The sequence below is a fragment of the Oncorhynchus mykiss genome, chromosome 2, assembly GCF_057628025.1.
Source record: "Oncorhynchus mykiss isolate SJ-2025 chromosome 2, ASM5762802v1, whole genome shotgun sequence".
In the NCBI taxonomy this organism is placed as follows: domain Eukaryota; kingdom Metazoa; phylum Chordata; class Actinopteri; order Salmoniformes; family Salmonidae; genus Oncorhynchus; species Oncorhynchus mykiss.
Window position 1 is genome coordinate 14,367,232 of NC_143023.1, and position 21,384 is coordinate 14,388,615.

The 21,384-nt window shown below is 38.1% G+C and overlaps 11 non-coding genes across 11 annotated transcripts; all 11 read right to left on the bottom strand.

The window, feature by feature from the left end:
* Window positions 1–22: 22 nt before the first annotated feature.
* trnat-ugu (transfer RNA threonine (anticodon UGU)) lies at window positions 23–95 on the bottom strand. The gene has a single exon. It is a non-coding gene; the product is annotated as a tRNA-Thr (tRNA).
* Window positions 96–2,203: 2,108 nt separating this feature from the next.
* trnat-ugu (transfer RNA threonine (anticodon UGU)) lies at window positions 2,204–2,276 on the bottom strand. The gene has a single exon. It is a non-coding gene; the product is annotated as a tRNA-Thr (tRNA).
* A 2,121-nt stretch (window positions 2,277–4,397) lies between these two features.
* trnat-ugu (transfer RNA threonine (anticodon UGU)) lies at window positions 4,398–4,470 on the bottom strand. Its single transcript has one exon. It is a non-coding gene; the product is annotated as a tRNA-Thr (tRNA).
* A 2,106-nt stretch (window positions 4,471–6,576) lies between these two features.
* Window positions 6,577–6,649, bottom strand: trnat-ugu (transfer RNA threonine (anticodon UGU)). Its single transcript has one exon. It is a non-coding gene; the product is annotated as a tRNA-Thr (tRNA).
* A 1,083-nt stretch (window positions 6,650–7,732) lies between these two features.
* trnat-ugu (transfer RNA threonine (anticodon UGU)) lies at window positions 7,733–7,805 on the bottom strand. The gene has a single exon. It is a non-coding gene; the product is annotated as a tRNA-Thr (tRNA).
* Window positions 7,806–9,942: 2,137 nt separating this feature from the next.
* On the bottom strand, window positions 9,943–10,015 carry trnat-ugu (transfer RNA threonine (anticodon UGU)). The gene has a single exon. It is a non-coding gene; the product is annotated as a tRNA-Thr (tRNA).
* A 2,138-nt stretch (window positions 10,016–12,153) lies between these two features.
* On the bottom strand, window positions 12,154–12,226 carry trnat-ugu (transfer RNA threonine (anticodon UGU)). The gene has a single exon. It is a non-coding gene; the product is annotated as a tRNA-Thr (tRNA).
* A 2,139-nt stretch (window positions 12,227–14,365) lies between these two features.
* Window positions 14,366–14,438, bottom strand: trnat-ugu (transfer RNA threonine (anticodon UGU)). Its single transcript has one exon. It is a non-coding gene; the product is annotated as a tRNA-Thr (tRNA).
* Window positions 14,439–16,578: 2,140 nt separating this feature from the next.
* trnat-ugu (transfer RNA threonine (anticodon UGU)) lies at window positions 16,579–16,651 on the bottom strand. The gene has a single exon. It is a non-coding gene; the product is annotated as a tRNA-Thr (tRNA).
* Window positions 16,652–18,783: 2,132 nt separating this feature from the next.
* On the bottom strand, window positions 18,784–18,856 carry trnat-ugu (transfer RNA threonine (anticodon UGU)). The gene has a single exon. It is a non-coding gene; the product is annotated as a tRNA-Thr (tRNA).
* A 2,122-nt stretch (window positions 18,857–20,978) lies between these two features.
* trnat-ugu (transfer RNA threonine (anticodon UGU)) lies at window positions 20,979–21,051 on the bottom strand. The gene has a single exon. It is a non-coding gene; the product is annotated as a tRNA-Thr (tRNA).
* Window positions 21,052–21,384: the final 333 nt, after the last annotated feature.

Consider the following 21,384-nt stretch of genomic DNA (forward strand, 5'->3'; position numbering starts at 1 on the left):
ACAGAGGGTAGAGTCAAAATTAAGGCCCCAGTGAGAATTGAACTCACGACCCCTGGTTTACAAGACCAGTGCTCTAACCACTGAGCTATGGAGCCATACGGCAAGGTATGAAGAATTGGAATGCTATAAAGATCACACCCGTCATACAGTTAAAAAAAGAGACACACCTAAGTAACCAAACATGCAGGTTTCCCAGTCTGGCTCCTACAGTAAATGCAGATTCCTTGACATCCTTTGTTATACATTTAATGACAAACTCTCCCAGGTCTATGTGACCCACAGGCAGGTCTGGTATAGTGGTCCACATTCTTCAGAATTCTCCTTTAATAGTCTCCTCTCCTTCATGACCATCCATTTTGTTATTTTTAGGGGTAGATCAGCTTTAATACTGCAGATGGATTGTGTGTCCTTTCAATGTAACTGTCTGCATCATTTCCAATCCCCCATACATTTTTTTTACAAACATTCCATTGTATTATTTTCCCTTAACCCTACCACCCCTCCCCTAATTGGATTCAATTAATGGACATCAATACTTAGACTTCTACTTCTAGCTTATACATACTATAAACATATTAGGGACACAGTATATTTTACATTAGTCATATTTTTATATTTTTAATTTTAGTCCCACCCTTCAGCTACCCTCAACCCCTCTCACCAATCTCTGAAAACCATCCAACTTTATAAGGGTACACTTATCATAGTTCAGTTGTATTCCAGAGAGGTTAGAGAAATGATCTAGATTGTCTATGAGTCTCTGCAGCGATCCAAATGGTGGTTTTAAAAGAAAGCATAAGTCCTCACCTTTGTTTTTAAGCCCCGGATTTCTATCCCCTTGATTTTATTGTTCGTTCTGATTTTAATAGCTAACATTTTGATGGCCATGATGAATAGATATGTCGACAGTGGACAACCTTGTTTCACTCCTCTTGACAGTAATACCCTCTTCCGACAACATCCGATGAAATTGGAGCGCGCCAAATTCAATTGACAAAGTCATAATATTAAACATTCATGAAGATAGAAGTGTCTCATATCATTTAAAAGCTTAACTTCTTGTTAATCCAAATGCGTTGCCAGATTTCAAAAAGGCTTTACGGCGGAAGCATACCATGTGATTATCTGAGGACAGCGCCCCACATCAAAATATTTTTTCAACCAGCACAGGCTTCACAGAATTGAAAATGGTGATTAAATAAATCACTTACCTGTTTGCAATCCCAAGGATCCCAGCTACACAATGAATGTTCGTTTTGTTTGATAAATTCCTTCTTTATATCCAATAAAGTTAGTTTAGTTGGAGCCATTGATTTCAGTAATCCACTCCTTCAACATGCATACAAAGGAATCCAAAAAGCTACCGGTAAACTTTGTTCATACAAGTCAAACAATGTTCTATTCAACCCTCAGGTACCCTAAGATGTAAATAAAGGATAATACTCCAGACAGAAAGAACGGTGTTCAATAGGAAAGGAAAATAACGAAGAGCGCACCCTCATTCATGCGCGCCAAAAGCCTACTTTTCCTGTTGAGCTTCCTTGGGAAAAACTACTATTACTTGTTCGTATTTCAACAAACAAGCCTGAAACCCTGTATAAAGACTGTTGACATCTAGTGGAATCCATAGGTACTGCAATCTGGGAGGAATTTTTATATACAGACCCATAGACTTGCATTGGAAAGGCCTCTTAGCGCCAAAAAATACAACTATTTCTGGATGGATTTTCCTTGGGTTTTCGCCTGCCATATCAATTCTGTTATACTCACAGACATTATTTTAACAGTTTAGAAACTTCAAAGTGTTTTCCATCAAATTCTACCAATTATATGCATTTCCTAGCTTCTGGTCCTGAGTAACAGGCAGTTTACTTTGGGCACGTCAGTCAGGCATTCAGAATACTGCCCTTCAGAAGTTTTAATACTTTCTCAGAAGTAGCCATTATTTACTATACTGAACAAAAAAATATATGCAACACGCAACAATTGAAACATTTTTACTGAGTTAATATAAGGAAAAGTTCAAGTTAATGTTGTTATTCTTTCAACATGCATCACTGGATTACATGACCTCTGCTACTCCTGTCTCTAGTTTCAGCACTTTTTAAATCATGATGGGCAGCCCAGGACAGAATCGGCAAATGGTAACTCCCACCCTTTGCAAAGTTTCAGATGAATGTCACAGAGGGTAGAGTCAAAATCAAGGCCCCAGTGAGAATTGAACTCACGACCCCTGGTTTACAAGACCAGTGCTCTAACCACTGAGCTATGGAGCCATACGGCAAGGTATGAAGAATTGGAATGCTATAAAGATCACACCCGTCATACAGTTAAAAAAAGAGACACACCTAAGTAACCAAACATGCAGGTTTCCCAGTCTGGCTCCTACAGTAAATGCAGATTCCTTGACATCCTTTGTTATACATTTAATGACAAACTCTCCCAGGTCTATGTGACCCACAGGCAGGTCTGGTATAGTGGTCCACATTCTTCAGAATTCTCCTTTAATAGTCTCCTCTCCTTCATGACCATCCATTTTGTTATTTTTAGGGGTAGATCAGCTTTAATACTGCAGATGGATTGTGTGTCCTTTCAATGTAACTGTCTGCATCATTTCCAATCCCCCATACATTTTTTTTACAAACATTCCATTGTATTATTTTCCCTTAACCCTACCACCCCTCCCCTAATTGGATTCAATTAATGGACATCAATACTTAGACTTCTACTTCTAGCTTATACATACTATAAACATATTAGGGACACAGTATATTTTACATTAGTCATATTTTTATATTTTTAATTTTAGTCCCACCCTTCAGCTACCCTCAACCCCTCTCACCAATCTCTGAAAACCATCCAACTTTATAAGGGTACACTTATCATAGTTCAGTTGTATTCCAGAGAGGTTAGAGAAATGATCTAGATTGTCTATGAGTCTCTGCAGCGATCCAAATGGTGGTTTTAAAAGAAAGCATAAGTCCTCAGCGTACAATGACACCTTTGTTTTTAAGCCCCGGATTTCTATCCCCTTGATTTTATTGTTGGTTCTGATTTTAATAGCTAACATTTTGATGGCCATGATGAATAGATATGTCGACAGTGGACAACCTTGTTTCACTCCTCTTGACAGTAATACCCTCTTCCGACAACATCCGATGAAATTGGAGCGCGCCAAATTCAATTGACAAAGTCATAATATTAAACATTCATGAAGATAGAAGTGTCTCATATCATTTAAAAGCTTAACTTCTTGTTAATCCAAATGCGTTGCCAGATTTCAAAAAGGCTTTACGGCGGAAGCATACCATGTGATTATCTGAGGACAGCGCCCCACATCAAAATATTTTTTCAACCAGCACAGGCTTCACAGAATTGAAAATGGTGATTAAATAAATCACTTACCTGTTTGCAATCCCAAGGATCCCAGCTACACAATGAATGTTCGTTTTGTTTGATAAATTCCTTCTTTATATCCAATAAAGTTAGTTTAGTTGGAGCCATTGATTTCAGTAATCCACTCCTTCAACATGCATACAAAGGAATCCAAAAAGCTACCGGTAAACTTTGTTCATACAAGTCAAACAATGTTCTATTCAACCCTCAGGTACCCTAAGATGTAAATAAAGGATAATCCTCCAGACAGAAAGAACGGTGTTCAATAGGAAAGGAAAATAACGAAGAGCGCACCCTCATTCATGCGCGCCAAAAGCCTACTTTTCCTGTTGAGCTTCCTTGGGAAAAACTACTATTACTTGTTCGTATTTCAACAAACAAGCCTGAAACCCTGTATAAAGACTGTTGACATCTAGTGGAATCCATAGGTACTGCAATCTGGGAGGAATTTTTATATACAGACCCATAGACTTGCATTGGAAAGGCCTCTTAGCGCCAAAAAATACAACTATTTCTGGATGGATTTTCCTTGGGTTTTCGCCTGCCATATCAATTCTGTTATACTCACAGACATTATTTTAACAGTTTAGAAACTTCAAAGTGTTTTCCATCAAATTCTACCAATTATATGCATTTCCTAGCTTCTGGTCCTGAGTAACAGGCAGTTTACTTTGGGCACGTCAGTCAGGCATTCAGAATACTGCCCTTCAGAAGTTTTAATACTTTCTCAGAAGTAGCCATTATTTACTATACTGAACAAAAAAATATATGCAACACGCAACAATTGAAACGTTTTTACTGAGTTAATATAAGGAAAAGTTCAAGTTAATGTTGTTATTCTTTCAACATGCATCACTGGATTACATGACCTCTGCTACTCCTGTCTCTAGTTTCAGCACTTTTTAAATCATGATGGGCAGCCCAGGACAGAATCGGCAAATGGTAACTCCCACCCTTTGCAAAGTTTCAGATGAATGTCACAGAGGGTAGAGTCAAAATCAAGGCCCCAGTGAGAATTGAACTCACGACCCCTGGTTTACAAGACCAGTGCTCTAACCACTGAGCTATGGAGCCATACGGCAAGGTATGAAGAATTGGAATGCTATAAAGATCACACCCGTCATACAGTTAAAAAAAGAGACACACCTAAGTAACCAAACATGCAGGTTTCCCAGTCTGGCTCCTACAGTAAATGCAGATTCCTTGACATCCTTTGTTATACATTTAATGACAAACTCTCCCAGGTCTATGTGACCCACAGGCAGGTCTGGTATAGTGGTCCACATTCTTCAGAATTCTCCTTTAATAGTCTCCTCTCCTTCATGACCATCCATTTTGTTATTTTTAGGGGTAGATCAGCTTTAATACTGCAGATGGATTGTGTGTCCTTTCAATGTAACTGTCTGCATCATTTCCAATCCCCCATACATTTTTTTTACAAACATTCCATTGTATTATTTTCCCTTAACCCTACCACCCCTCCCCTAATTGGATTCAATTAATGGACATCAATACTTAGACTTCTACTTCTAGCTTATACATACTATAAACATATTAGGGACACAGTATATTTTACATTAGTCATATTTTTATATTTTTAATTTTAGTCCCACCCTTCAGCTACCCTCAACCCCTCTCACCAATCTCTGAAAACCATCCAACTTTATAAGGGTACACTTATCATAGTTCAGTTGTATTCCAGAGAGGTTAGAGAAATGATCTAGATTGTCTATGAGTCTCTGCAGCGATCCAAATGGTGGTTTCAAAAGAAAGCATAAGTCCTCACCTTTGTTTTTAAGCCCCGGATTTCTATCCCCTTGATTTTATTGTTCGTTCTGATTTTAATAGCTAACATTTTGATGGCCATGATGAATAGATATGTCGACAGTGGACAACCTTGTTTCACTCCTCTTGACAGTAATACCCTCTTCCGACAACATCCGATGAAATTGGAGAGCGCCAAATTCAATTGACAAAGTCATAATATTAAACATTCATGAAGATAGAAGTGTCTCATATCATTTAAAAGCTTAACTTCTTGTTAATCCAAATGCGTTGCCAGATTTCAAAAAGGCTTTACGGCGGAAGCATACCATGTGATTATCTGAGGACAGCGCCCCACATCAAAATATTTTTTCAACCAGCACAGGCTTCACAGAATTGAAAATGGTGATTAAATAAATCACTTACCTGTTTGCAATCCCAAGGATCCCAGCTACACAATGAATGTTCGTTTTGTTTGATAAATTCCTTCTTTATATCCAATAAAGTTAGTTTAGTTGGAGCCATTGATTTCAGTAATCCACTCCTTCAACATGCATACAAAGGAATCCAAAAAGCTACCGGTAAACTTTGTTCATACAAGTCAAACAATGTTCTATTCAACCCTCAGGTACCCTAAGATGTAAATAAAGGATAATACTCCAGACAGAAAGAACGGTGTTCAATAGGAAAGGAAAATAACGAAGAGCGCACCCTCATTCATGCGCGCCAAAAGCCTACTTTTCCTGTTGAGCTTCCTTGGGAAAAACTACTATTACTTGTTCGTATTTCAACAAACAAGCCTGAAACCCTGTATAAAGACTGTTGACATCTAGTGGAATCCATAGGTACTGCAATCTGGGAGGAATTTTTATATACAGACCCATAGACTTGCATTGGAAAGGCCTCTTAGCGCCAAAAAATACAACTATTTCTGGATGGATTTTCCTTGGGTTTTCGCCTGCCATATCAATTCTGTTATACTCACAGACATTATTTTAACAGTTTAGAAACTTCAAAGTGTTTTCCATCAAATTCTACCAATTATATGCATTTCCTAGCTTCTGGTCCTGAGTAACAGGCAGTTTACTTTGGGCACGTCAGTCAGGCAGAAATTCAGAATACTGCCCTTCAGAAGTTTTAATACTTTCTCAGAAGTAGCCATTATTTACTATACTGAACAAAAAAATATACGCAACACGCAACAATTGAAACGTTTTTACTGAGTTACAGTTAATATAAGGAAAAGTTCAAGTTAATGTTGTTATTCTTTCAACATGGATTACATGACCTCTGCTAGGTCTCTAGTTTCAGCACTTTTTAAATCATGATGGGCAGCCCAGGACAGAATCGGCAAATGGTAACTCCCACCCTTTGCAAAGTTTCAGATGAATGTCACAGAGGGTAGAGTCAAAATCAAGGCCCCAGTGAGAATTGAACTCACGACCCCTGGTTTACAAGACCAGTGCTCTAACCACTGAGCTATGGAGCCATACGGGAAGGTATGAAGAATTGGAATGCTATAAAGATCACTCCCATCATACAGTTAAAAAAAGAGACACACCTAAGTAACCAAACATGCAGGTTTCCCAGTCTGGCTCCTACAGTAAATGCAGATTCCTTGACATCCTTTGTTATACATTTAATGACAAACTCTCCCAGGTCTATGTGACCCACAGGCAGGTCTGGTATAGTGGTCCACATTCTTCAGAATTCTCCTTTAATAGTCTCCTCTCCTTCATGACCATCCATTTTGTTATTTTTAGGGGTAGATCAGCTTTAATACTGCAGATGGATTGTGTGTCCTTTCAATGTAACTGTCTGCATCATTTCCAATCCCCCATACATTTTTTTTACAAACATTCCATTGTATTATTTTCCCTTAACCCTACCACCCCTCCCCTAATTGGATTCAATTAATGGACATCAATACTTAGACTTCTACTTCTAGCTTATACATACTATAAACATATTAGGGACACAGTATATTTTACATTCATAGGTACTGCAATCTGGGAGGAATTTTTATATACAGACCCATAGACTTGCATTGGAAAGGCCTCTTAGCGGCAAAAAATACAACTATTTCTGGATGGATTTTCCTTGGGTTTTCGCCTGCCATATCAATTCTGTTATACTCACAGACATTATTTTAACAGTTTAGAAACTTCAAAGTGTTTTCCATCAAATTCTACCAATTATATGCATTTCCTAGCTTCTGGTCCTGAGTAACAGGCAGTTTACTTTGGGCACGTCAGTCAGGCATTCAGAATACTGCCTTTCAGAAGTTTTAATACTTTCTCAGAAGTAGCCATTATTTACTATACTGAACAAAAAAATATATGCAACACGCAACAATTGAAATGTTTTTACTGAGTTAATATAAGGAAAAGTTCAAGTTAATGTTGTTATTCTTTCAACATGCATCACTGGATTACATGACCTCTGCTACTCCTGTCTCTAGTTTCAGCACTTTTTAAATCATGATGGGCAGCCCAGGACAGAATCGGCAAATGGTAACTCCCACCCTTTGCAAAGTTTCAGATGAATGTCACAGAGGGTAGAGTCAAAATCAAGGCCCCAGTGAGAATTGAACTCACGACCCCTGGTTTACAAGACCAGTGCTCTAACCACTGAGCTATGGAGCCATACGGCAAGGTATGAAGAATTGGAATGCTATAAAGATCACACCCGTCATACAGTTAAAAAAAGAGACACACCTAAGTAACCAAACATGCAGGTTTCCCAGTCTGGCTCCTACAGTAAATGCAGATTCCTTGACATCCTTTGTTATACAATTAATGACAAACTCTCCCAGGTCTATGTGACCCACAGGCAGGTCTGGTATAGTGGTCCACATTCTTCAGAATTCTCCTTTAATAGTCTCCTCTCCTTCATGACCATCCATTTTGTTATTTTTAGGGGTAGATCAGCTTTAATACTGCAGATGGATTGTGTGTCCTTTCAATGTAACTGTCTGCATCATTTCCAATCCCCCATACATTTTTTTTACAAACATTCCATTGTATTATTTTCCCTTAACCCTACCACCCCTCCCCTAATTGGATTCAATTAATGGACATCAATACTTAGACTTCTACTTCTAGCTTATACATACTATAAACATATTAGGGACACAGTATATTTTACATTAGTCATATTTTTATATTTTTAATTTTAGTCCCACCCTTCAGCTACCCTCAACCCCTCTCACCAATCTCTGAAAACCATCCATCTTTATAAGGGTACACTTATCATAGTTCAGTTGTATTCCAGAGAGGTTAGAGAAATGATCTAGATTGTCTATGAGTCTCTGCAGTGATCCAAATGGTGGTTTTAAAAGAAAGCATAAGTCCTCAGCGTACAATGACACCTTTGTTTTTAAGCCCCGGATTTCTATCCCCTTGATTTTATTGTTGGTTCTGATTTTAATAGCTAACATTTTGATGGCCATGATGAATAGATATGTCGACAGTGGACAACCTTGTTTCACTCCTCTTGACAGTAATACCCTCTTCCGACAACATCCGATGAAATTGGAGAGCGCCAAATTCAATTGACAAAGTCATAATATTAAACATTCATGAAGTTAGAAGTGTCTCATATCATTTAAAAGTTTAACTTCTTGTTAATCTAAATGCTTTGCCAGATTTCAAAAAGGCTTTACGGCGGAAGCATACCATGTGATTATCTGAGGACAGCGCCCCACATCAAAATATTTTTTCAACCAGCACAGGCTTCACAGAATTGCAAATAGCGATTAAATAAATCACTTACCTTTGAAGATCTTCCTCTGTTTGCAATCCCAAGGAACCCAGCTACACAAAGAATGTTCGTTTTGTTTGATAAATTCCTTCTTTATATCCAAAAAAGTTAGTTTAGTTGGAGCCATTGATTTCAGTAATCCACTCCTTCAACATGCATACAAAGGAATCCAAAAAGCTACCGGTAAACTTTGTTCATACAAGTCAAACAATGTTCTATTCAACCATCAGGTACCCTAAGATGTAAATAAAGGATAATACTCCAGACAGAAAGAACGGTGTTCAATAGGAAAGGAAAATAACGAAGAGCGCACCCTCATTCATGCGCGCCAAAAGCCTACTTTTCCTGTTGAGCTTCCTTGGGAAAAACTACTATTACTTGTTCGTATTTCAACAAACAAGCCTGAAACCCTGTATAAAGACTGTTGACATCTAGTGGAATCCATAGGTACTGCAATCTGGGAGGAATTTTTATATACAGACCCATAGACTTGCATTGGAAAGGCCTCTTAGCGCCAAAAAATACAACTATTTCTGGATGGATTTTCCTTGGGTTTTCGCCTGCCATATCAATTCTGTTATACTCACAGACATTATTTTAACAGTTTAGAAACTTCAAAGTGTTTTCCATCAAATTCTACCAATTATATGCATTTCCTAGCTTCTGGTCCTGAGTAACAGGCAGTTTACTTTGGGCACGTCAGTCAGGCATTCAGAATAATGCCCTTCAGAAGTTTTAATACTTTCTCAGAAGTAGCCATTATTTACTATACTGAACAAAAAAATATATGCAACACGCAACAATTGAAACGTTTTTACTGAGTTAATATAAGGAAAAGTTCAAGTTAATGTTGTTATTCTTTCAACATGCATCACTGGATTACATGACCTCTGCTACTCCTGTCTCTAGTTTCAGCACTTTTTAAATCATGATGGGCAGCCCAGGACAGAATCGGCAAATGGTAACTCCCACCCTTTGCAAAGTTTCAGATGAATGTCACAGAGGGTAGAGTCAAAATCAAGGCCCCAGTGAGAATTGAACTCACGACCCCTGGTTTACAAGACCAGTGCTCTAACCACTGAGCTATGGAGCCATACGGCAAGGTATGAAGAATTGGAATGCTATAAAGATCACACCCGTCATACAGTTTAAAAAAGAGACACACCTAAGTAACCAAACATGCAGGTTTCCCAGTCTGGCTCCTACAGTAAATGCAGATTCCTTGACATCCTTTGTTATACAATTAATGACAAACTCTCCCAGGTCTATGTGACCCACAGGCAGGTCTGGTATAGTGGTCCACATTCTTCAGAATTCTCCTTTAATAGTCTCCTCTCCTTCATGACCATCCATTTTGTTATTTTTAGGGGTAGATCAGCTTTAATACTGCAGATGGATTGTGTGTCCTTTCAATGTAACTGTCTGCATCATTTCCAATCCCCCATACATTTTTTTTACAAACATTCCATTGTATTATTTTCCCTTAACCCTACCACCCCTCCCCTAATTGGATTCAATTAATGGACATCAATACTTAGACTTCTACTTCTAGCTTATACATACTATAAACATATTAGGGACACAGTATATTTTACATTAGTCATATTTTTATATTTTTAATTTTAGTCCCACCCTTCAGCTACCCTCAACCCCTCTCACCAATCTCTGAAAACCATCCAACTTTATAAGGGTACACTTATCATAGTTCAGTTGTATTCCAGAGAGGTTAGAGAAATGATCTAGATTGTCTATGAGTCTCTGCAGTGATCCAAATGGTGGTTTTAAAAGAAAGCATAAGTCCTCAGCGTACAATGACACCTTTGTTTTTAAGCCCCGGATTTCTATCCCCTTGATTTTATTGTTGGTTCTGATTTTAATAGCTAACATTTTGATGGCCATGATGAATAGATATGTCGACAGTGGACAACCTTGTTTCACTCCTCTTGACAGTAATACCCTCTTCCGACAACATCCGATGAAATTGGAGAGCGCCAAATTCAATTGACAAAGTCATAATATTAAACATTCATGAAGATAGAAGTGTCTCATATCATTTAAAAGTTTAACTTCTTGTTAATCTAAATGCGTTGCCAGATTTCAAAAAGGCTTTACGGCGGAAGCATACCATGTGATTATCTGAGGACAGCGCCCCACATCAAAATATTTTTTCAACCAGCACAGGCTTCACAGAATTGCAAATAGCGATTAAATAAATCACTTACCTTTGAAGATCTTCCTCTGTTTGCAATCCCAAGGAACCCAGCTACACAAAGAATGTTCGTTTTGTTTGATAAATTCCTTCTTTATATCCAAAAAAGTTAGTTTAGTTGGAGCCATTGATTTCAGTAATCCACTCCTTCAACATGCATACAAAGGAATCCAAAAAGCTACCGGTAAACTTTGTTCATACAAGTCAAACAATGTTCTATTCAACCATCAGGTACCCTAAGATGTAAATAAAGGATAATACTCCAGACAGAAAGAACGGTGTTCAATAGGAAAGGAAAATAACGAAGAGCGCACCCTCATTCATGCGCGCCAAAAGCCTACTTTTCCTGTTGAGCTTCCTTGGGAAAAACTACTATTACTTGTTCGTATTTCAACAAACAAGCCTGAAACCCTGTATAAAGACTGTTGACATCTAGTGGAATCCATAGGTACTGCAATCTGGGAGGAATTTTTATATACAGACCCATAGACTTGCATTGGAAAGGCCTCTTAGCGCCAAAAAATACAACTATTTCTGGATGGATTTTCCTTGGGTTTTCGCCTGCCATATCAATTCTGTTATACTCACAGACATTATTTTAACAGTTTAGAAACTTCAAAGTGTTTTCCATCAAATTCTACCAATTATATGCATTTCCTAGCTTCTGGTCCTGAGTAACAGGCAGTTTACTTTGGGCACGTCAGTCAGGCATTCAGAATACTGCCCTTCAGAAGTTTTAATACTTTCTCAGAAGTAGCCATTATTTACTATACTGAATAATAAAATATACGCAACACGCAACAATTGAAACGTTTTTACTGAGTTAATATAAGGAAAAGTTCAAGTTAATGTTGTTATTCTTTCAACATGCATCACTGGATTACATGACCTCTGCTACTCCTGTCTCTAGTTTCAGCACTTTTTAAATCATGATGGGCAGCCCAGGACAGAATCGGTCAAATGGTAACTCCCACCCTTTGCAAAGTTTCAGATGAATGTCACAGAGGGTAGAGTCAAAATCAAGGCCCCAGTGAGAATTGAACTCACGACCCCTGGTTTACAAGACCAGTGCTCTAACCACTGAGCTATGGAGCCATACGGCAAGGTATGAAGAATTGGAATGCTATAAAGATCACACCCGTCATACAGTTAAAAAAAGAGACACACCTAAGTAACCAAACATGCAGGTTTCCCAGTCTGGCTCCTACAGTAAATGCAGATTCCTTGACATCCTTTGTTATACAATTAATGACAAACTCTCCCAGGTCTATGTGACCCACAGGCAGGTCTGGTATAGTGGTCCACATTCTTCAGAATTCTCCTTTAATAGTCTCCTCTCCTTCATGACCATCCATTTTGTTATTTTTAGGGGTAGATCAGCTTTAATACTGCAGATGGATTGTGTGTCCTTTCAATGTAACTGTCTGCATCATTTCCAATCCCCCATACATTTTTTTTTACAAACATTCCATTGTATTATTTTCCCTTAACCCTACCACCCCTCCCCTAATTGGATTCAATTAATGGACATCAATACTTAGACTTCTACTTCTAGCTTATACATACTATAAACATATTAGGGACACAGTATATTTTACATTAGTCATATTTTTATATTTTTAATTTTAGTCCCACCCTTCAGCTACCCTCAACCCCTCTCACCAATCTCTGAAAACCATCCAACTTTATAAGGGTACACTTATCATAGTTCAGTTGTATTCCAGAGAGGTTAGAGAAATGATCTAGATTGTCTATGAGTCTCTGCAGTGATCCAAATGGTGGTTTTAAAATAAAGCATAAGTCCTCAGCGTACAATGACACCTTTGTTTTTAAGCCCCGGATTTCTATCCCCTTGATTTTATTGTTGGTTCTGATTTTAATAGCTAACATTTTGATGGCCATGATGAATAGATATGTCGACAGTGGACAACCTTGTTTCACTCCTCTTGACAGTAATACCCTCTTCCGACAACATCCGATGAAATTGGAGAGCGCCAAATTCAATTGACAAAGTCATAATATTAAACATTCATGAAGATAGAAGTGTCTCATATCATTTAAAAGTTTAACTTCTTGTTAATCTAAATGCGTTGCCAGATTTCAAAAAGGCTTTACGGCGGAAGCATACCATGTGATTATCTGAGGACAGCGCCCCACATCAAAATATTTTTTCAACCAGCACAGGCTTCACAGAATTGCAAATAGCGATTAAATAAATCACTTACCTTTGAAGATCTTCCTCTGTTTGCAATCCCAAGGAACCCAGCTACACAAAGAATGTTCGTTTTGTTTGATAAATTCCTTCTTTATATCCAAAAAAGTTAGTTTAGTTGGAGCCATTGATTTCAGTAATCCACTCCTTCAACATGCATACAAAGGAATCCAAAAAGCTACCGGTAAACTTTGTTCATACAAGTCAAACAATGTTCTATTCAACCATCAGGTACCCTAAGATGTAAATAAAGGATAATACTCCAGACAGAAAGAACGGTGTTCAATAGGAAAGGAAAATAACGAAGAGCGCACCCTCATTCATGCGCGCCAAAAGCCTACTTTTCCTGTTGAGCTTCCTTGGGAAAAACTACTATTACTTGTTCGTATTTCAACAAACAAGCCTGAAACCCTGTATAAAGACTGTTGACATCTAGTGGAATCCATAGGTACTGCAATCTGGGAGGAATTTTTATATACAGACCCATAGACTTGCATTGGAAAGGCCTCTTAGCGCCAAAAAATACAACTATTTCTGGATGGATTTTCCTTGGGTTTTCGCCTGCCATATCAATTCTGTTATACTCACAGACATTATTTTAACAGTTTAGAAACTTCAAAGTGTTTTCCATCAAATTCTACCAATTATATGCATTTCCTAGCTTCTGGTCCTGAGTAACAGGCAGTTTACTTTGGGCACGTCAGTCAGGCATTCAGAATACTGCCCTTCAGAAGTTTTAATACTTTCTCAGAAGTAGCCATTATTTACTATACTGAATAATAAAATATACGCAACACGCAACAATTGAAACGTTTTTACTGAGTTAATATAAGGAAAAGTTCAAGTTAATGTTGTTATTCTTTCAACATGCATCACTGGATTACATGACCTCTGCTACTCCTGTCTCTAGTTTCAGCACTTTTTAAATCATGATGGGCAGCCCAGGACAGAATCGGTCAAATGGTAACTCCCACCCTTTGCAAAGTTTCAGATGAATGTCACAGAGGGTAGAGTCAAAATCAAGGCCCCAGTGAGAATTGAACTCACGACCCCTGGTTTACAAGACCAGTGCTCTAACCACTGAGCTATGGAGCCATACGGCAAGGTATGAAGAATTGGAATGCTATAAAGATCACACCCGTCATACAGTTAAAAAAAGAGACACACCTAAGTAACCAAACATGCAGGTTTCCCAGTCTGGCTCCTACAGTAAATGCAGATTCCTTGACATCCTTTGTTATACAATTAATGACAAACTCTCCCAGGTCTATGTGACCCACAGGCAGGTCTGGTATAGTGGTCCACATTCTTCAGAATTCTCCTTTAATAGTCTCCTCTCCTTCATGACCATCCATTTTGTTATTTTTAGGGGTAGATCAGCTTTAATACTGCAGATGGATTGTGTGTCCTTTCAATGTAACTGTCTGCATCATTTCCAATCCCCCATACATTTTTTTTACAAACATTCCATTGTATTATTTTCCCTTAACCCTACCACCCCTCCCCTAATTGGATTCAATTAATGGACATCAATACTTAGACTTCTACTTCTAGCTTATACATACTATAAACATATTAGGGACACAGTATATTTTACATTAGTCATATTTTTATATTTTTAATTTTAGTCCCACCCTTCAGCTACCCTCAACCCCTCTCACCAATCTCTGAAAACCATCCAACTTTATAAGGGTACACTTATCATAGTTCAGTTGTATTCCAGAGAGGTTAGAGAAATGATCTAGATTGTCTATGAGTCTCTGCAGCGATCCAAATGGTGGTTTTAAAAGAAAGCATAAGTCCTCAGGGTACAATGACACCTTTGTTTTTAAGCCCCGGATTTCTATCCCCTTGATTTTATTGTTGGTTCTGATTTTAATAGCTAACATTTTGATGGCCATGATGAATAGATATGTCGACAGTGGACAACCTTGTTTCACTCCTCTTGACAGTAATACCCTCTTCCGACAACATCCGATGAAAATGGAGAGCGCCAAATTCAATTGACAAAGTCATAATATTAAACATTCATGAAGATAGAAGTGTCTCATATCATTTAAAAGCTTAACTTCTTGTTAATCCAAATGCGTTGCCAGATTTCAAAAAGGCTTTACGGCGGAAGCATACCATGTGATTATCTGAGGACAGCGCCCCACATCAAAATATTTTTTCAACCAGCACAGGCTTCACAGAATTGAAAATGGTGATTAAATAAATCACTTACCTGTTTGCAATCCCAAGGATCCCAGCTACACAATGAATGTTCGTTTTGTTTGATAAATTCCTTCTTTATATCCAAAAAAGTTAGTTTAGTTGGAGCCATTGATTTCAGTAATCCACTCCTTCAACATGCATACAAAGGAATCCAAAAAGCTACCGGTAAACTTTGTTCATACAAGTCAAACAATGTTCTATTCAACCCTCAGGTTGATGTTCTATTCAACCCTCAGGTAAGATGTAAATAAAGGATAATACTCCAGACAGAAAGAACGGTGTTCAATAGGAAAGGAAAATAACGAAGAGCGCACCCTCATTCATGCGCGCCAAAAGCCTACTTTTCCTGTTGAGCTTCCTTGGGAAAAACTACTATTACTTGTTCGTATTTCAACAAACAAGCCTGAAACCCTGTATAAAGACTGTTGACATCTAGTGGAATCCATAGGTACTGCAATCTGGGAGGAATTTTTATATACAGACCCATAGACTTGCATTGGAAAGGCCTCTTAGCGCCAAAAAATACAACTATTTCTGGATGGATTTTCCTTGGGTTTTCGCCTGCCATATCAATTCTGTTATACTCACAGACATTATTTTAACAGTTTAGAAACTTCAAAGTGTTTTCCATCAAATTCTACCAATTATATGCATTTCCTAGCTTCTGGTACTGAGTAACAGGCAGTTTACTTTGGGCATGTCAGTCAGGCATTCAGAATACTGCCTTTCAGAAGTTTTAATACTTTCTCAGAAGTAGCCATTATTTACTATACTGAACAAAAAAATATATGCAACACGCAACAATTGAAACGTTTTTACTGAGTTAATATAAGGAAAAGTTCAAGTTAATGTTGTTATTCTTTCAACATGCATCACTGGATTACATGACCTCTGCTACTCCTGTCTCTAGTTTCAGCACTTTTTAAATCATGATGGGCAGCCCAGGACAGAATCGGCAAATGGTAACTCCCACCCTTTGCAAAGTTTCAGATGAATGTCACAGAGGGTAGAGTCAAAATCAAGGCCCCAGTGAGAATTGAACTCACGACCCCTGGTTTACAAAACCAGTGCTCTAACCACTGAGCTATGGAGCCATACGGCAAGGTATGAAGAATTGGAATGCTATAAAGATCACACCCGTCATACAGTTAAAAAAAGAGACACACCTAAGTAACCAAACATGCAGGTTTCCCAGTCTGGCTCCTACAGTAAATGCAGATTCCTTGACATCCTTTGTTATACAATTAATGACAAACTCTCCCAGGTCTATGTGACCCACAGGCAGGTCTGGTATAGTGGTCCACATTCTTCAGAATTCTCCTTTAATAGTCTCCTCTCCTTCATGACCATCCATTTTGTTATTTTTAGGGTAGATAAGCTTTAATACTGCAGATGGATTGTGTGTCCTTTCAATGTAACTGTCTGCATCATTTCCAATCCCCCATACATTTTTTTTACAAACATTCCATTGTATTATTTTCCCTTAACCCTACCACCCCTCCCCTAATTGGATTCAATTAATGGACATCAATACTTAGACTTCTACTTCTAGCTTATACATACTATAAACATATTAGGGACACAGTATATTTTACGTTAGTCATATTTTTATATTTTTAATTTTAGTCCCACCCTTCAGCTACCCTCAACCCCTCTCACCAATCTCTGAAAACCATCCAACTTTATAAGGGTACACTTATCATAGTTCAGTTGTATTCCAGAGAGGTTAGAGAAATGATCTAGATTGTCGATGAGTCTCTGCAGTGATCCAAATGGTGGTTTTAAAAGAAAGCATAAGTCCTCAGCGTACAATGACACCTTTGTTTTTAAGCCCCGGATTTCTATCCCCTTGATTTTATTGTTGGTTCTGATTTTAATAGCTAACAATTTGATGGCCATGATGAATAGATATGTCGACAGTGGACAACCTTGTTTCACTCCTCTTGACAGTAATACCCTCTTCCGACAACATCCGGTGAAATTGGAGAGCGCCAAATTCAAATTGACAAAGTCATAATATTAAACATTCATGAAGATAGAAGTGTCTCACATCATTTAAAAGTTTAACTTCTTGTTAATCTAAATGCGTTGCCAGATTTCAAAAAGGCTTTACGGCGGAAGCATACCATGTGATTATCTGAGGACAGCGCCCCACATCAAAATATTTTTTCAACCAGCACAGGCTTCACAGAATTGCAAATAGCGATTAAATAAATCACTTACCTTTGAAGATCTTCCTCTGTTTGCAATCCCAAGGAACCCAGCTACACAATGAATGTTCGTTTTGTTTGATAAATTCCTTCTTTATATCCAAAAAAGTTAGTTTAGTTGGAGCCATTGATTTCAGTAATCCACTCCTTCAACATGCATACAAAGGAATCCAAAAAGCTACCGGTAAACTTTGTTCATACAAGTCAAACAATGTTCTATTCAACCATCAGGTACCCTAAGATGTAAATAAAGGATAATACTCCAGACAGAAAGAACGGTGTTCAATAGGAAAGGAAAATAACGAAGAGCGCACCCTCATTCATGCGCGCCAAAAGTTTACTTTTCCTGTTGAGCTTCCTTGGGAAAAACTACTATTACTTGTTTGTATTTCAACAAACAAGCCTGAAACCCTGTATAAAGACTGTTGACATCTAGTGGAATCCATAGGTACTGCAATCTCGGAGGAATTTTTATATACAGACCCATAGACTTGCATTGGAAAGGCCTCTTAGCGCCAAAAAATACAACTATTTCTGGATGGATTTTCCTTGGGTTTTCGCCTGCCATATCAATTCTGTTATACTCACAGACATTATTTTAACAGTTTAGAAACTTCAAAGTGTTTTCCATCAAATTCTACCAATTATATGCATTTCCTAGCTTCTGGTCCTGAGTAACAGGCAGTTTACTTTGGGCACGTCAGTCAGGCATTCAGAATACTGCCCTTCAGAAGTTTTAATACTTTCTCAGAAGTAGCCATTATTTACTATACTGAATAATAAAATATACGCAACACGCAACAATTGAAACGTTTTTACTGAGTTAAGGAAAAGTTCAAGTTAATGTTGTTATTCTTTCAACATGCATCACTGGATTACATGACCTCTGCTACTCCTGTCTCTAGTTTCAGCACTTTTTAAATCATGATGGGCAGCCCAGGACAGAATCGGCAAATGGTAACTCCCACCCTTTGCAAAGTTTCAGATGAATGTCACAGAGGGTAGAGTCAAAATCAAGGCCCCAGTGAGAATTGAACTCACAACCCCTGGTTTACAAGACCCGTGCTCTAACCACTGAGCTATGGAGCCATACGGCAAGGTATGAAGAATTGGAATGCTATAAAGATCACACCCGTCATACAGTTAAAAAAAGAGACACACCTAAGTAACCAAACATGCAGGTTTCCCAGTCTGGCTCCTACAGTAAATGCAGATTCCTTGACATCCTTTGTTATACATTTAATGACAAACTCTCCCAGGTCTATGTGACCCACAGGCAGGTCTGGTATAGTGGTCCACATTCTTCAGAATTCTCCTTTAATAGTCTCCTCTCCTTCATGACCATCCATTTTGTTATTTTTAGGGGTAGATCAGCTTTAATACTGCAGATGGATTGTGTGTCCTTTCAATGTAACTGTCTGCATCATTTCCAATCCCCCATACATCTTTTTTTACAAACATTCCATTGTATTATTTTCCCTTAACCCTACCACCCCTCCCCTAATTGGATTCAATTAATGGACATCAATACTTAGACTTCTACTTCTAGCTTATACATACTATAAACATATTAGGGACACAGTATATTTTACATTAGTCATATTTTTATATTTTTAATTTTAGTCCCACCCTTCAGCTACCCTCAACCCCTCTCACCAATCTCTGAAAACCATCCAACTTTATAAGGGTACACTTATCATAGTTCAGTTGTATTCCAGAGAGGTTAGAGAAATGATCTAGATTGTCTATGAGTCTCTGCAGCGATCCAAATGGTGGTTTTAAAAGAAAGCATAAGTCCTCAGCGTACAATGACACCTTTGTTTTTAAGCCCCGGATTTCTATCCCCTTGATTTTATTGTTGGTTCTGATTTTAATAGCTAACATTTTGATGGCCATGATGAATAGATATGTCGACAGTGGACAACCTTGTTTCACTCCTCTTGACAGTAATACCCTCTTCCGACAACATCCGATGAAATTGGAGAGCGCCAAATTCAATTGACAAAGTCATAATATTAAACATTCATGAAGATAGAAGTGTCTCATATCATTTAAAAGCTTAACTTCTTGTTAATCCAAATGCGTTGCCAGATTTCAAAAAGGCTTTACGGCGGAAGCATACCATGTGATTATCTGGGGACAGCGCCCCACATCAAAATATTTTTTCAACCAGCACAGGCTTCACAGAATTGAAAATGGTGATTAAATAAATCACTTACCTGTTTGCAATCCCAAGGATCCCAGCTACACAATGAATGTTCGTTTTGTTTGATAAATTCCTTCTTTATATCCAAAAAAGTTAGTTTAGTTGGAGCCATTGATTTCAGTAATCCACTCCTTCAACATGCATACAAAGGAATCCAAAAAGCTACCGGTAAACTTTGTTCATACAAGTCAAACAATGTTCTATTCAACCCTCAGGTACCCTAAGATGTAAATAAAGGATAATACTCCAGAAAGAAAGAACGGTGTTCAATAGGAAAGGAAAATAACGAAGAGCGCACCCTCATTCATGCGCGCCAAAAGCCTACTTTTCCTGTTGAGCTTCCTTGGGAAAAACTACTATTACTTGTTCGTATTTCAACAAACAAGCCTGAAACCCTGTATAAAGACTGTTGACATCTAGTGGAATCCATAGGTACTGCAATCTGGGAGGAATTTTTATATACAAACCCATAGACTTGCATTGGAAAGGCCTCTTAGCACCAAAAAATAAAGCTATTTCTGGATGGATTTTCCTTGGGTTTTCGCCTGCCATATCAATTCTGTTATACTCACAGACATTATTTTAACAGTTTAGAAACTTCAAAGTGTTTTCCATCAAATTCTACCAATTATATGCATTTCCTAGCTTCTGGTCCTGAGTAACAGGCAGTTTACTTTGGGCACGTCAGTCAGGCATTCAGAATATTGCCCTTCAGAAGTTTTAATACTTTCTCAGAAGTAGCCATTATTTACTATACTGAATAATAAAATATACGCAACACGCAACAATTGAAACGTTTTTACTGAGTTAATATAAGGAAAAGTTCAAGTTAATGTTGTTATTCTTTCAACATACATCACTGGATTACATGACCTCTGCTACTCCTGTCTCTAGTTTCAGCACTTTTTAAATCATGATGGGCAGCCCAGGACAGAATCGGCAAATGGTAACTCCCACCCTTTGCAAAGTTTCAGATGAATGTCACAGAGGGTAGAGTCAAAATCAAGGCCCCAGTGAGAATTGAACTCACGACCCCTGGTTTACAAGACCAGTGCTCTAACCACTGAGCTATGGAGCCATACGGCAAGGTATGAAGAATTGGAATGCTATAAAGATCACACCCGTCATACAGTTAAAAAAAGAGACACACCTAAGTAACCAAACATGCAGGTTTCCCAGTCTGGCTCCTACAGTAAATGCAGATTCCTTGACATCCTTTGTTATACATTTAATGACAAACTCTCCCAGGTCTATGTGACCCACAGGCAGGTCTGGTATAGTGGTCCACATTCTTCAGAATTCTCCTTTAATAGTCTCCTCTCCTTCATGACCATCCATTTTGTTATTTTTAGGGGTAGATCAGCTTTAATACTGCAGATGGATTGTGTGTCCTTTCAATGTAACTGTCTGC